This window comes from Haliaeetus albicilla, chromosome 19 (assembly GCF_947461875.1).
Source record: "Haliaeetus albicilla chromosome 19, bHalAlb1.1, whole genome shotgun sequence".
Taxonomy (NCBI): Eukaryota; Metazoa; Chordata; class Aves; order Accipitriformes; family Accipitridae; genus Haliaeetus; species Haliaeetus albicilla.
The window spans coordinates 20,987,656-21,002,490 of NC_091501.1; the positions used below are offsets into that span (position 1 = coordinate 20,987,656).

General features: G+C 43.1%; 1 pseudogene; it reads left to right on the forward strand.

Annotated features, from left to right (window-relative positions):
- The first annotated feature begins 5,030 nt into the window (after positions 1–5,030).
- On the forward strand, positions 5,031–14,045 carry LOC104323031 (TRPM8 channel-associated factor homolog; annotated as a pseudogene).
- Positions 14,046–14,835: the final 790 nt, after the last annotated feature.

The window sequence follows — 14,835 nt, forward strand, 5'->3', positions numbered from 1 at the left end:
CACCTGTTTGGGGGACTCGAAGACTCTTCCCACTCAATCTTGCATAGTGTAACCATGCCAATAATAGGAAAGCTGAATGTACATGAGAATGGGGAATAATGGCTGGAGAGGATGAATGAAAGTGATGCTTGAAAACATGTAATATGAGTTGGTTACTGCCAGAGCTGAGCAGAAGTTGGATTTCCATTGCAGAGCAGTGGGGTGCTAGGGGTCCAGGGAGTTCTGTGGGAGTAGAAGGAAGGGGATAAAAAAACTTGCTGAGTGATTTAATATTTGATAGGCTACGGCTACACAAGAAACAAAAGCAGCCCATTGCAGGTGCAGAGATTTTGGACAGTCAGATGGAACTGTGGAGAGTGCAAGCTATATGAGTGAACTGAAGTTTGAATGGGCCACAGTATTCCCTAAATAAAACTCTTCTGGAATTCAGGAATGGCTCTTTTCTTTGAGGAAATATAGCTCCTTTTGCACAATATTTTATGAAACAAATAATTCTGCTTGGTGTGAAAGCTGCATCATGCAGTGGTTCACCTTTAGAGAAGTTCTCACCTTTGGTGCCACCCGCCCTGTGATACAAACACAGGATAGTGAAGGGAGGAGCCAGTGAGAGACTTACAGGGTTGCCTTTAAAGAAACCTTAACAACTTTTAATAAAGTCCTTAGGCTAAAGTCCTTCTATTTGCAAGTTACAGCCTTACTTTGAGTGAGCAGCCTTCAGTTAAGCCCAAAGAGACCCAATTGAAGGTGTAAGCGTTATTTTTAACACCATTTGTTTGGTTCATTCACATGTTTGAACTGAGCAGCAGCACTAATACAGTGCCTGATTCTAAATCCTCTGAAATCAATGGAGGTCTGCCATACAGAGAGCATTAAGTAGTCTTTGGGTCAGAACTGAAGCTGAACAATTCAGTCAGCCAGTTATAAAATGCAGTTCCCCTTTTTCATCTTGCCCTTTGCTGTTCTCTATACTGCAGTTACATGGAACTTTGCTTTGTTCGTTCGCTCTGCTCACTGTCCACCATGATTTGCTTCTGACCTTTTGAACATACTCTATATTTCCTCCTGAATTGTTTTGTTAAACACAGTCTCTTTTTATCAATCAAATGGTCAAAGTCACTGCTGTCTGGGGCTGTGTGCCTTCTCTATTTTATTTTTTAAAAATATATTTAGGATTAAAAGGGGACTGCTACATGGGAACTAGAGAATATAAAACATTATAATGCAAGTAAAATATATTCCAAGCATTAGAGGTTTATTTTTGCAGTAAGTTACTTGCATTGCATGTATTACCTTAGATCCCCATTTTTGTATCAAACCCACTTGACTTAATGTAGGAATTATGAGACTTAATACATATGCATGATCATAGTTTTGAATTGTGTCATCTAAGATGCTTTTTCCTCCCAAGATAAAACTCATTCAGTGTATAGCAGAGATGGGCAATCAGGCAGTATTAAAGTGGAATGGCACCCTTGAATCTGGTGGTCCTACTTTTTGCAACTGAAGTAATAACATTGTTTTAGCATTCTTACACGTTTTTGTATGTATCTAGATGTATAAAGACAACCAAGTAGGAATGTAAATAGAAATGAATTTGTTACATATATATGTATACAATTTCCCAATTTGATATTGTTCAGTTATAAGCATATGCAGTCATTATTCTACTTTAAATTTGTCTGCCTTGGTATGAAACATGAAATTGTTTTAGTAAGTTGGTAACAGAGAGAAGTGAAAATAAGTGACTTCATCATGAAGTATAACGTGTAAGAGCCAGTGATTTTACTATGTGTGTAGACATGTACTCGACTTGATAGGAAATAGCCACTGAAGTATAAACTATGATTTTTCATTATTAAGATATTGGTGGCTTCTTTCCATGAAGTATACCATGACTTAATTCAAGATCTGTGGATGTTTTCAGATCAGGCATACTTAGCATTCAACACCCTGTAGGGAAACGTATAGATCTGGGTTATTTTCATGAATTATTCCTTGTTCTCCACCATGATAATCCAGATTCAACCATGCAGATGTAGGACCTTCAAAGTGGGAACTTTATTATGACTGTGATTTCAGGAAAAAAATCATACAACTGAGAAGAAACTGTTCTGATTGCTGATGCACTGAAGAAAAAGTCCCTCGTGACAGTGTTTCAGAGGCAAAGCACTACGTTGGCTATGCAGGCTGTGGCAAAGGCGCTGGCTCTGTGGTACAGGTTTTGTCTAGATCTACTGGTAGAACTGCAGCTTATGCAAACCAAAGGCATCTTTAAACTGTCCTGAGTTGGAGGCTCCTCGTGAGTAGTTGCCATAGCACAGAGCTCTGTAGGAGTTCAGAAGTGCAAGCAGTAGCCTGGCTAAAGCCTGTGCAGAGCAAGACAGAAACATGCACACTGACAAGAGTTCATCACAGAACGGCCACAGGACTGCAGATGTTTAGGCTGTTCTGAGGGAGCTGCCTTACCCTGTAATCATCATACCGAATTAGAGCATTGGTTTTAGGCTTAAGTTGCCTTTCATAACAGTGAGCATCTGAGTACCGTGCCCTCCAAAATAAACAGCATTTTGCAGGGTATAGAGACTTAATTCTGGTAGATGCCCTCTGTTCTTTTTTGAAAAAGAAACAGTACAGCACAGCTTGGGTGACATGACATACCTTTTGGTAGTTCACATTGCTTAAAATCTGTGGGCTTTCATGAAACTGTAATCCAAAAATCCACTACTTAGATGAGACTTCTTTTCACCAATGGATTAAATGAATTGCATTCTTAAGTATCTGATATTATCTTTCTTGTATGCAATATTTGCCTATGTTCCCTTTTTGGACCTACCTGGAAAAGGGGTAAAAGAAGGAGACATTACTGAAACCCTGGACTACATAAATTAATCAATAGCCGTTACTTTCTGCATTTGCCTCTGCAGTAAAAATTGTCCCCACTGTGCGACACTGGATTAACTCCTGCATTGCCAATAATTTAGATGGGTTCTGTGCCTGGATGGAATAGGAAAAAGAGCTGGTAATTAATTATACTGAAAGGCCCTTGGTAAGGGAAAAATGCAAAATAATATTGGTGGCTGGCTGAGAGCACAAGTGCTTCCAAATCAGAAGCCTTGTCTTTATCCAGCATGGCCACTATTTGGGGTTAAAGGAGGTGGTGGAATAAGAGCCCAGGACGTAAAAAGTTGATAGAACATCAGGTTGGGACTCTCCCATTACGTGGTTCCTTGATGTGGCTAACATGTACATCAGCTACTTGGGTCTTTGGACCTCTTTCTTCCTCCAGCTCCTAAGGAGGTTCAGTGTCACTGACTTTGAGCTCAATACACTGACGACCTTGATCATTTCTTTGGGAGTTGCTTGGGGCATTGAATTCAATGGGACTGGATACATCACACTTCTCCCCTAAATCAGTGAAGTCAGGAACCTCCACACGAGAGGAAACTGAAATGCAAAGTTTGGCGACTCTGTGATCCATCATCAGGAGCGCAGAGCGCACGTCTGTGAGCTTAGGTGCAGAACTGATGTGTGCACTGATGTAGACAGATTATGGCTATGCTCCAGCCTTCATATAGGAAGCTGACATGTGGTTGAGATGACCCATAAGCAGCAGAGGGCCCAAAGATAAACGGGATGACCAAGGTGTATAGCAGAGCGGTGTTGGATATCACCAAGAGGACTTGGCAGGTGCACAGTGTTTGGTATTGGTTAGGGATATGGCCTCACCAAATTGTCTGCAAATAAACCCAGGCAAAACTCAACATGGTCCAGCTCATGCTAATGGGTTGAAAAACTTACCTGCAACCTACAGGGCAGGGGTGCATGGCCTACTGCCATTTCTTAAATGGGAAAATACAAGGCCAGGCACAGAATCAGCCAGAAGCTGCTGCTGCTGCTTCTGCAGAATGTTAAAGGTATGTGTGGGACATACGACATCTAAACTGGGATCCAGCTCCTAGGATTAGACCAGTCCAAAAGCAATCCTATGACAAGTGTGGGATTAAATAGTGTATTTGAATGTCCCATGGTTTGAAATATACATATGTGACTGCAAAACAGAGGAAATTATCGCACAAAAACTTAACTGTAGCCAAGGGATTAACTTTAAGCTACCTCATAAGGAAGCATTTTTCCACACACCCAACAAATGTGTTTTCAAAACAGAGCTCCCTGAAATTCTCACAGTACCTCAAAAACAAGTAACAGGGTCATGAGCTCCATGATGGATTAAACTGCTCAGTGGAGGAACAGTGTAGAAATACAGAAGAATAATTTCATTTATGTTAATATTGTGGAAGAGAAGAAGAAACTCAGAGACCTCTGTCAATGGAGATGTGTATTTCTGGCTGTGCTTTGAGATGTCCCAGAATGCTCACAGAGGAGAGGTTCAAGGATGTGTCAAATAGCAGCAGCTTCAGAGGGAAGGGACACGGTTGTCACTGGGCTGTGGAAGGGACATGGGTAAGTCAGGCACCTACCAAACCTCTGTGGTCTGAGAGGAAATGCTTGACCCCTGTAGCAAGGGACTATGCCATCTATATAGTATAAAAGACCTGGTGACTGGTGGCTTAAACTATAATAGATGATTTTGGATGTCAGAGCAAATTCCAACTGAAGCATCCTCCTACCAGTTCCTCCCAGCTGAAGCGCATGGCTGTGCCTGTAAATCCAAGTCCAGCGATAGCCACGTGGCTGGTGTGTGGTACTGTCATGCACCCTCACAGGCTTCCTTGTTGCATATGACTGAGAGTGAGCTTTTCTGAGAGGCAGCGTTGGGGATGGGGAGGGAGATAAGAGTCTCCACAGCAAGCCACCTCTGATATTTATGGCCTCTACCATGTCCTTTTTCTCTAATCCTTTTATTCTGGATAGCTTGTCCAACTTCAGTGCCAAAGGCACTGCTAATTCCACGTCTGTTTACATTATTGAGGTAGGGCCTTTCTCATCCAGCATGCACTAAACTGCATGTGGGTGTAAAGCTGCTCTGCCCTTAGTGGCCTGGTTTTGCCTGTCCCTGCTCTGAGAACAGCATGGATTGGATGCAAAAAAAAAATTTAGAAGTTCTTTTGAAAGGAATGACTGAATTCAAGATAGAAGATGGCAGTGTCCCCTCCCATCTACTCATCCATGGTGCATTAGCATTTCCCATTGCTATGAATGATTCCCACCAGGCATTCCTTGCAGCTGCACACTATGGCAGGGGCTGCGTTGTGGTACTTGCTCATGAAAACTTTTTTCAAGCATCAGCAATGAAAACCTTTATCCTCAATACCGTTGGTTGGCTTGATGCTGGGAAGGGAGGACAAGTTGGTATTGCTGGTGATCTGCAGGACTTTTTCACTCTCCTAAGCCAGGAGCAAGCCCTGCAAGCTAACATCTTAAGGAAAACCTGAGTGTGTACTGCTACAAAGCCTACAGTGATGAGGAGGTGGAGGAGATTCATGGGTTTGTTTCAAGGGGTGGTGAACTGCTGGTTGGAGGACAGGCATGGTCCTGGGCTGCAGGGAATGCTGATGACAATGCCATTGCTGGGTTCCCTGGGAACAAAATACTGCAAAAGTTTGGAGCTGGTATCTTAGGAGATAACATACTACCATCATCAGCCAGTCTTACATCCTGACGAGGTTTCTCACACTATCACTTTCACAAGGCACTCTTCCGATTTCAGCAAAACCTCAAGAAAAAGGCAGCTCTAAAGCCACCATATTCCTCCTGGCTCGAGAAATTAGCACAGGACTCAACGGTGTTCCTGAGGATTCCAGCTCAGACCTCCCTAGTTGTCTGTTCTGTTCAGAAGGAGATGGCTAAGCTATTGCTTTCCCAGGGGGTTCCTGATGTCAGCGCTGACAGCCCAGTCAAAGGCAGCTCTGAGGAAATGATTTTCCTCAACACAGATGCAGAGCTCTATGACAACTTCCCTGGTGTGCAAAAACAAGTACGTGCTCCCAACCAAAATATTCCAGAAATTACTACATCCCCAACTGAGATCAATGGAATAAATGAAGATAGGGGATATTTTTCTATTTCCTTCCTCAGCAGCACCCAAACTGTGGAATGGAATCAGGTTGACCAAGTAATCTATAAATATAATAGCCTAAATCTCTCTGCTTCCTTCCTGCCCCAGCTTTCTGCTGGGATTGCATGCTCACCATGTAATCAGAAATACCTCGGTCTTATGATGGATGCTGGCATATTGATCATTTGATCTTCTGTTGGGTACAATTTTGGTCAGATGATGAATGAATTTTTGGTTATGCAATAGGGGAGCTGTCCAGGCACATGGCCCATAAATGCTTCCAGAGGAAGCGATTTAACTTGTTGGTCGATGTGAAGCACCACTACTGCTCTTTGTCAAATTCAGGTGCAATGACATTTCACCTGAAGATGTCATTGCATGGAGCTGTGCGTTTTGTCTTGCTTGAGGAGAGCTTCTCTGGAAAGAAAAAATCCCACACTGTTATGGAGTGTATCTAGTTGGACGTATAAAAATCACAAATTTTAGAGATTCTGCTGCATTGTTTTCAGAAACAAGCTTCACTTCCAATGTTTGGTTTGTTGTTTTTTTTTAAATAAAATTTTACCAGAAAGGTCACCTTGATAGCAAGTTTATCAAACTGAACTAACTTTTATGATGTGAAGGTGGGGCAGGGTTACCTTGATAGTATGGTTTGAAATTTCCTTGCATTTTCTCAATTCCCTCATAAATCATGAAGAATTCAAACTTCTCAAAAAAGGTTCAGCATTAGCTGTCGGTCAGATGCAGAAGGATTCAGCACAAGGGTGAAAGCTTCAGAAAACTAATTTATTGGAATTAGAATTGAAGCTGATGTTAAATTTTATCTGTAGCTTGAAGACTATCATATGACGTGTTTCTATCTTGATAATGCCTGTGGTTCTTTCTAAGGTCCAGAAGCATGGAGAAGCACTGGGCTTTATCTTCCTCCCAGAAGAATAGCCACTCTGCATTTCCATGCTTCTGCTGTTGCAGCTAACCTGAAGGTGAACATTTGCCTTTGTTTCTCATTACAGTCAGAAAAACTTTCCTTGCTTCCATTCTCATTTCTTTGAAGTTTGTCTTGACCTTACAGAGACTTGAATCACAAACAATTTCTCCCCAAGTTTCTTCTATTATAAACCTCTTTCTATATTTCTCAAGTTATACTTTCTCACTTCTGTCCTGAAAAATGACTGCCCTATGCAGCTGTAATGCACACACCTCTAATTTTTATCTGCTCCATACTTGGCCATCTCATGTTGGTCTCATACCTTCCCTGTGCCCTTCTCCATTCCCCTAGAGAAAGCAGAGGTCAAACAAGACAAGCACCTATATTGTTGCTTTCAAGATTAAAGGAATAATCCCTGTCCCTATATTGACAGTGAATAGGATGAGAAATAATAAGGTTGAATGTTGTCTATGTGGAGGAGACTACTAGATATTTCTGCCCACTATAAAAATACCGTACTTTCCCTACCTTGCTGTCTTCTGCTATCATCCTGCCTAATTTCAAGGCCTCCAGGCTGTTTTATTTCAAGCTTTATTATCTTTGTCATCAGGACAAACGAACACCCACACTGTAAAATATATTTTTGTGGCGTTTATATCTTGACTCTGAAACCAACCTCTATGTAATTGTAAGTGAAAAGGGATAAACACTACAGTGGAGGTAGTTATCTGAACAGTATTATCCCATAGCAGGATGGGTTGCTTTTTTCTTTTGAAAGGGGCAATAGGACAAGCTTTGGGTAGAATTGGGCAGAACTAGTCTGGGAACCAAGGATTCCCATGTCTTCAGTCACTGATGGCTGGCCCATGTGGGCATTACAGTGTTTCAGAGAGTGTGTGGAAAACTGATTATGAATTATTCTAAATGGGGACATTATCCCCTTCCCCAGCTTCCTTTCTCCTCACTTGTTTCATATCAGGGTAAGCTCTGCTCATGCTCTGCTTTTCACCTTGATGCTATCCATTTATAGCAGCACAGCTATGGTAGCTGTGATGGGAGGTAAGGGTGCTAAAATTGGGGCCAACCAACTTTGAAATTCCTTCAAAACCAGTGACATCCCTCCTTTCGAACAGAGCTGTAGAAAGAGAATTCTACTTCTCTTTGGCAACTGATCCAGCATTTCAATTTTCTCCTTCATGGGGCTTAAGTCTGCCCTTGAGTTCTTTCATGCTACTTTCATCTGATTGATCTGTGCCAAGGTGAAGAATAATGTCCGTATAGCAGCATACTGTTGCTTTTCCCTGCTGAGACAAGAGCGTCTTGTTGCCTATGGTAGCTACAGAACACACTGAGTTTGGAGTGGAGCTACCCGAGCCTGTCCGAGTTGCAGTGCGTTTCGGTGACCATGTTTCTCCACCGAGTGCGGATCGGCTGTCACGCTGATGACCTCAGCTATGCTGGGGAGCTGAAGCGGCCTCCCTAGGTGGTAAAGAAGTTCAAAGTTGAAAAAAACACCATGGAAGTCTCTAGTCTGTGGGGTGGCCTCATATATATCACAGTGCCAAAGGAGAGCACATTAGGCCAAATATCTGTCACAATTAAAGATGCTGCGGAGGCTCCATTCTTCAGGCTTGGTAAATGGTCCCGAAACCTAACTATAGGCAGGAGAGTCAAGAAATATTTCTGTATTGATGGCTTGCCTATATTTTTCTGGGGTTTTGTGGTCATGTATGGAGAAGACCTCAGAATAAGTAATGCCCCAAGAAAGCCTTGGTGTAAAGCTTTGTATTTCTCAGTGCAGAAAGTATATTGATAGGACTTTCATTTAGGAATTCACCTCTCCATATTCCCAGTATAAGCATGTCTGAGACCTTTAAAGTGTCTTGATACTAAAAAGTGAATATCATCAACCCCTTGAAGTGACGGTAGACATGGGGTCTCCAAAGATGACTGGACCCCTTGCAAGATTCTCAGGCTCTCCCCTCAATTCAGTAAAACCCAGTTACATCTAGATTAATTTACTGTTTCGGAGGCTATGCAGAGGGTTTTAGCTACAGTGATTCTCCTCTCTCTTCACACTTAAAACTTCTTTTTAAATTGGCTACCTTTTTTCACCTGAATGCTGAATTAGGGAAAACTGACATCTCTGGCAGTCCACCATCTGTCAGTACCCGGTCCCCTGGGCTGAGCTGGCCACAGAGAACATCATCCTGACAGTACCAGCTGCTGATGTACACCACACGGACAACCCAGAGAGTCTGCCTTCCATCTGGAACAAGATGATGAATGCAATAGCCAGACTAGCAACCATCCCAGCAACTTTTCCAAGGCCAGAGAGGATGGTGGCAGATGTCCAGATATCTCATGGCAAGTATAATAACCAGAACATTTTGTCTTTATCTGTGATGGGTATTTGTAAGGGACCTACCCAAGGCAGTAACATTATCACAAGATCATGCAGTTCCTCAAATCAGCAGGTTAATCCCACCAAATTCAAGGAGACAGCTCGTGAGAGTAGGAATCTCCTGTGAATGTCAAGAGCTTGTACACAGAAGTAACATATTCTGCTGCTAAATCTGAGGCTATCCCAGGGTAAAACACAATGGAGGGAGACAGGCTGGCCAGCAAATGACGTGTGTACTCTGTCATGTTACTCTTATTACTGTGGGAGTGAGTTTATGCTAATTGCAACAGAAAGAAGGGAAACAGAGGTAGCTGTTTTAGGCAGGACAAATGAGATCTTGAAACTTAAGGTATGTAACAGACACACAGGCAGCCTACTATGTAGTAAGACCCTGATGTTAGCAGGCACGGGATCACTTACATCAGTGGGGAAGTGACGGCAGTGGTAGGGGGAAAAGTTTGTTGTAAGCAGCATTTCGCTGTCATTTAAGAAACATGCTGCTTAAAGACAATTCAGCAGGCCAGTGGAACTGAAGCCTGTTGTGGGTGGCAAGGAGGCTTCTAAAGGCCAAATCTCACCATTATTTGCAATTAACCTTTGTTCAAGTATTGCACTTTTCTCAGTAGGATTGGTGGGTGCTTTCAGCTCTATTTGATTGCAATACTAGAGGTGTTTTCGACCACTTGAATTGTTTAAGTTCATCAGCTGCCCAGGCCACCATTCTGTCAATGATCCACAGCTCTAGCAGCTTAACTCATGTGGTGTAGCTGCTATCAGTCCAGTAGGACTAACTCAAGAGAGGCTGGCTCGAGTGTAAACAACTTGCACTTCAGTTATTAATAACCAGTTAATTATAATCACTAGTGAAAATAAATAATAAGCTCCCTTTCAATACTTAAAGAGGGCTTATAAGAACGATGGGGAGAGACTTTTTAGTAGGGCCTGTAGTGATAGGACAAGGGGTAATGGTTTTATAGTAAAGGAGGGTAGGCTCAGACCAGATATAAGGAAGAAATTTTTTATGATGAGGGTGTTGAAACACTGGAACAGGTTGCCCAGAGAGGCTGTAGATATCCCATCCATGGAAACATTCAAGGTCAGGTTGAATGGGGCTCTGAACAACCTTGGTCTAGTCGAAGATGTCTCTGCTTATTGCAGGGAGACTGGACTAGATGACCTTTAAAGGTCCCTTCCAACCCAAGCCATTCCATGATTCCATGATGAATAGATGCTATGTTTCCATGCTGCATATTCTCCTCCAAGCATATCCTCACATAAGAAGGATTTTATTGGAGTAATCAATCATTACATCTGGCCAAATATGGCTCTGAATTTAACAATGAAGTTGTAATCTGTCAGTGACTCTGCAACAACTGTGTTTAGATAACATGCCAGTTGCTAATTTTTGTAACCGCTAACCCCTCAATCTCAACAGAGAACATGGGAGTATTATATTTTTCTCATTCGTTCTTACCATTAATGACAGCTCTATTTGAAATTTCAGACTCGGGACACAAAGGTAACATAATTGTCATGAATAGTTTTGTACAGGTATAAAGGATGAGCAAGCAGTTCATCTGGCAGTGCATGTCAGCAAGCAGAGTCCATCCCTTTCCCTGCTCTGTTTTGGCTGTATTGACTCCATAAGCCTGGCCAGCAAACCATGGCCTGCGTATGACCCAGGCCAATCAGTAGATTTTGTGCTGACACAAGTGGCTGTTCTGCAGTAGTTTTAGTGATGCAGAGGAAGAACTGACTTCCAAATGCCAGAGTTTAAAATCCTTGGATATCTACAGATGGAGTTGAACTTTAAGCCACTAGCTCTCCCTTTCCTTGAGCTGTAGAGAAATAGGAGTGTTAAAAACCAGCATGACTCTGAACACACGCAGACTTAATTCATAGCTGCTGTGAATAAGATCTTTCGAATGAGTTTGCACCGACTGAGAAGCTGCCCCGAGAAACACTTGTTGTTTAGGTAGCTGCCATTCTCTGAGTGAAGCTGCATTCAGAAACAAAGATTTCTGGATTATTGATTTATGTAGCTCTTTCTCTTAATGTATTCCAGCCCTCTAACTGATACTCACCATGTGATAGACAGCTATGTCCACCAGAGGCCACACTGGTAGAACCCAACATATAAAACTCTTCCAGCTTCTATCATGCCTGCTGAAATAAGTGGAGAGTAGTACATACTCAAGAGATGTGGATGGCTCTGTATCCTCCCTGCACTATTCTGGAGCTGTAAGAAACCCGTGAAGGGTCCATTGAGCCTATTGAATTGTCACTGAAAGAAAAAAACCTAAAGATAGTAAATTCCTATGAGAAGCTACTGAAATGTGATTTTTAAAACTGGTTATGGTAGTCAGCAATACTGAGACACTTATGGGAGATATTAAGTAGTATGTTAAGTCTGTTTGTCTTTTCTGAAAAAAAGATTTTTACAAACAGCATGAGAAACAGCAAAACTGGAACCAAAGTGATGACAATTATGGTGAAGTAGTAACTGTGGCCATCAGCAGCAAGTTCTATCCAAAGCTGAAGTGAACTATGGAATATTTTTCAATAGTAAAGAGCTGCTTTACCAAAAACACTGACAATCTGCCTTCACAAATGTCCTCGTTCTGGCTGGGAGAGAGTTAGTTTTCTTTCTAGTAGCTGGTATAGTGTTATGGTTTGGGTTCAGTACGAGAAGAATGTCGGTAACACACTGAAGTTCTCAGTTGTCGCTAAGGAGTGTTTATACCAAGTCAAGGATTTTTCAGCTTCTGATGCCCAGCCAGCGAGAAGGCTGGAGGGGCACAAGAAGCTGGGAGGGGACACAGCCAGGGCAGCTGACCCCAACTGGCCAAGGGGGTATTCCATACCATGGGATGTCATGCCCAGTATATAAACTGGGGGGAGTGGGGCTGGAAGGGGTCACTGCTCGGGAGCTAACTGGGCATCAGTCGGTGACTGGTGAGCAACTGCATTGCACATCACTTGTTTTGTATATTCTAATTCTTTTACTATTATTATTGTCATTTTATTATTATTACCATTATTATTTTCTCCCTTTCCGTTCTATTAAACTGTTCTTATCTCAACCTGTGAGTTTTACTTTTATTCTCTGGTTCTCTCCCCCATCCCAACTGGTGGGGGGGAGTGAGTGAGCGGCTGCGTGGTGCTTAGTTACCGGCTGGGGTTAAACCACAACAACAAAACAAACAAAAAAACCCAAACCACACCAAAACCCAGCCAGTTCATGTTTTGCTTTCTGGTACAATAGACGTTGTCAGGGCACAGTGGAGGCCGGCTGCTCCCCGAGGGACAGGGAGCCAGGAGCCAATTGCAGTAACACAGGCAGCAGGAGAGGTGCCTCGCCAGGGGGGCCATGCCACAACACCTGGGTGAGACAAGCAGGGTGGACCTGGCACCACTGCGGGGTCAGCTGAGAGTCCAGATTGCCCAACAAGTCTTCAGTGATGAGGCAGGTCTGAGGTCAAGCAAGGAAATCAGTCTGCGGGTCAGGGATGGTAACCAGGGTGAGACACAGTCCAGTGATTACCAAACAGGCCCACGGTGATGAGGCATGTCTGAAACCAAGGGAGGAAATCGGACCGTGGATCAGGGTCTGGGTCAACAGGGTCCATGGCCAGACATGGGGACAGAGCTGGGGACAGGCACAGCTACCACATTGCTCAGGCAGGACTGACGGCCCAGGGCTGAGCTGAGCTAAAACGTAGCATTTTAGTCCCCTGCCTTCAAGATTAAAATCTTGAAGTGTTCTTTGAGAACACTTCAGGAAAAATAATCAATTTTTCTACTTTATTTGTGTCTGCTATTTATCACGAGGGGTTTTTTCCCCATGTATTTCCTCCAGAGCCAGAACTTAGATTACAGAGTTTCTAGGGGAGCTGGGGAGGGTGCTGGGGTCATTTTCATCAACACAAACCATACAGTTATTTGGCTATACAAGGATACAAACTGTCCTGGCAATAGCATCTTCCTCACCAGATCTGAAAATAAGAAAACACTGGTGTCAACAGAAATTAGATTTCCACACCTCCTCTCCACTCTTGTAGCTGGGAGTACGGTCATCTGTAATGTTTGTAGCTCTTGCAAAAGTCATGTGGCCTTTTTTGCTCTTTGCATTGGGTAGCGCCGAGGAGCAGAACAGCATAAAACTTTGCACATTAAACTTTTGCTTGTGGTTGATACATTTGATGCTCCAGCACAGGGGGTGGAAGCACATCATGAGCAGCATCCACGCATGAAAAACAAGTCCAAGAATGAGTTAACGCAAGGAGAATGAATTGTATTTTTCTCACTGTGGTGTTCCATCCCATGAGCTTTCCCAGACAGATTGCCAAGACTGTTTGTGGTCTACCTTTCCTGCAGGCTGGACGCATGCTGGCTATCCAGTCACACATCATTTGGAGTCAGTGACAGAGACGGTAGATGTGCAGTCCCTCCAAGCCAACGGCCTTTGGGGTGCCATTCATCAGCTGGGCCACAATCAGCAGCAATCTGAACGGGAGTTTCCCCCTCACACCACCACAGCCACCGACAGTCTCTGGTCTGTTTATATGAATGAGACTGTGTTCTCAAGAGGTAAGGCCCACAATACACTTGCACTAAAACTTAGAAAGAGGAGGATTCAAGATTATATTGAAACCGGTGCACAGCTGAAGGACTGGGAGGTATTTACTGCATGGTGACCTATCTGCAGGCAAATTAAGCTTACAAGAGATTTACAAACTGATCATTTTAATCCAGGGCTGTTTCTTTCCTTTTCCTCACTTTCTGCAACCACTTGATCCCTACCCCAGATTATCTCTCTGGTGACTATTAGTCTCCAAGAGTGTCTTTGTGTGTGTCCTTCTTTCAGCTGGGATAGAATTAATTTTCTTTATAGTAGCTGGCATAGTGTTATGGTTTGGATTTAGTATAGAATAATGTTGATAACACACTGACCTTTTCAGTTGTTGCTAAGTATTGTTTATACCAAGTCAAGGATTTTTCAGCTTCTGATGCCCGGCCAGCAAGAAGGCTGGAGGGGCACAAGAAGTTGGGAGGGGACACAGCTGGGGCAGCTGACCCAAACTGGCCAAGGGGGTATTCCATACCATGGGACGTCATGTCTAGTATATAAACTGGGGGGAAGTTGGCCCAGGGGGGCAGATTGCTGCTCGGGAGCTAACTGGGCATCAGTCAGTGAGTGGTGAGCAATTGCATTGTGCATCGCTTGTTTTGTATATTCCAATTATTTTACTATTGTTATTGTAATTTTATTACTGTTATTATTATCATCATTATTATTTTATTCCTTTCTGTTCTATTAAACTGTTCTTATCTCAACCCATGAGTTTTACTTTTTTCTCCCCCCTATTCTTTCCCCCATCCCACTGGGGGTGGGGAGTGAGCGAGCAGCTGCGTGGTGCTTAGTTGCTGGATGGGGATTAAACCACGACAGTGTGCTAGCTCATGGGATTCCACAAACCAACATGA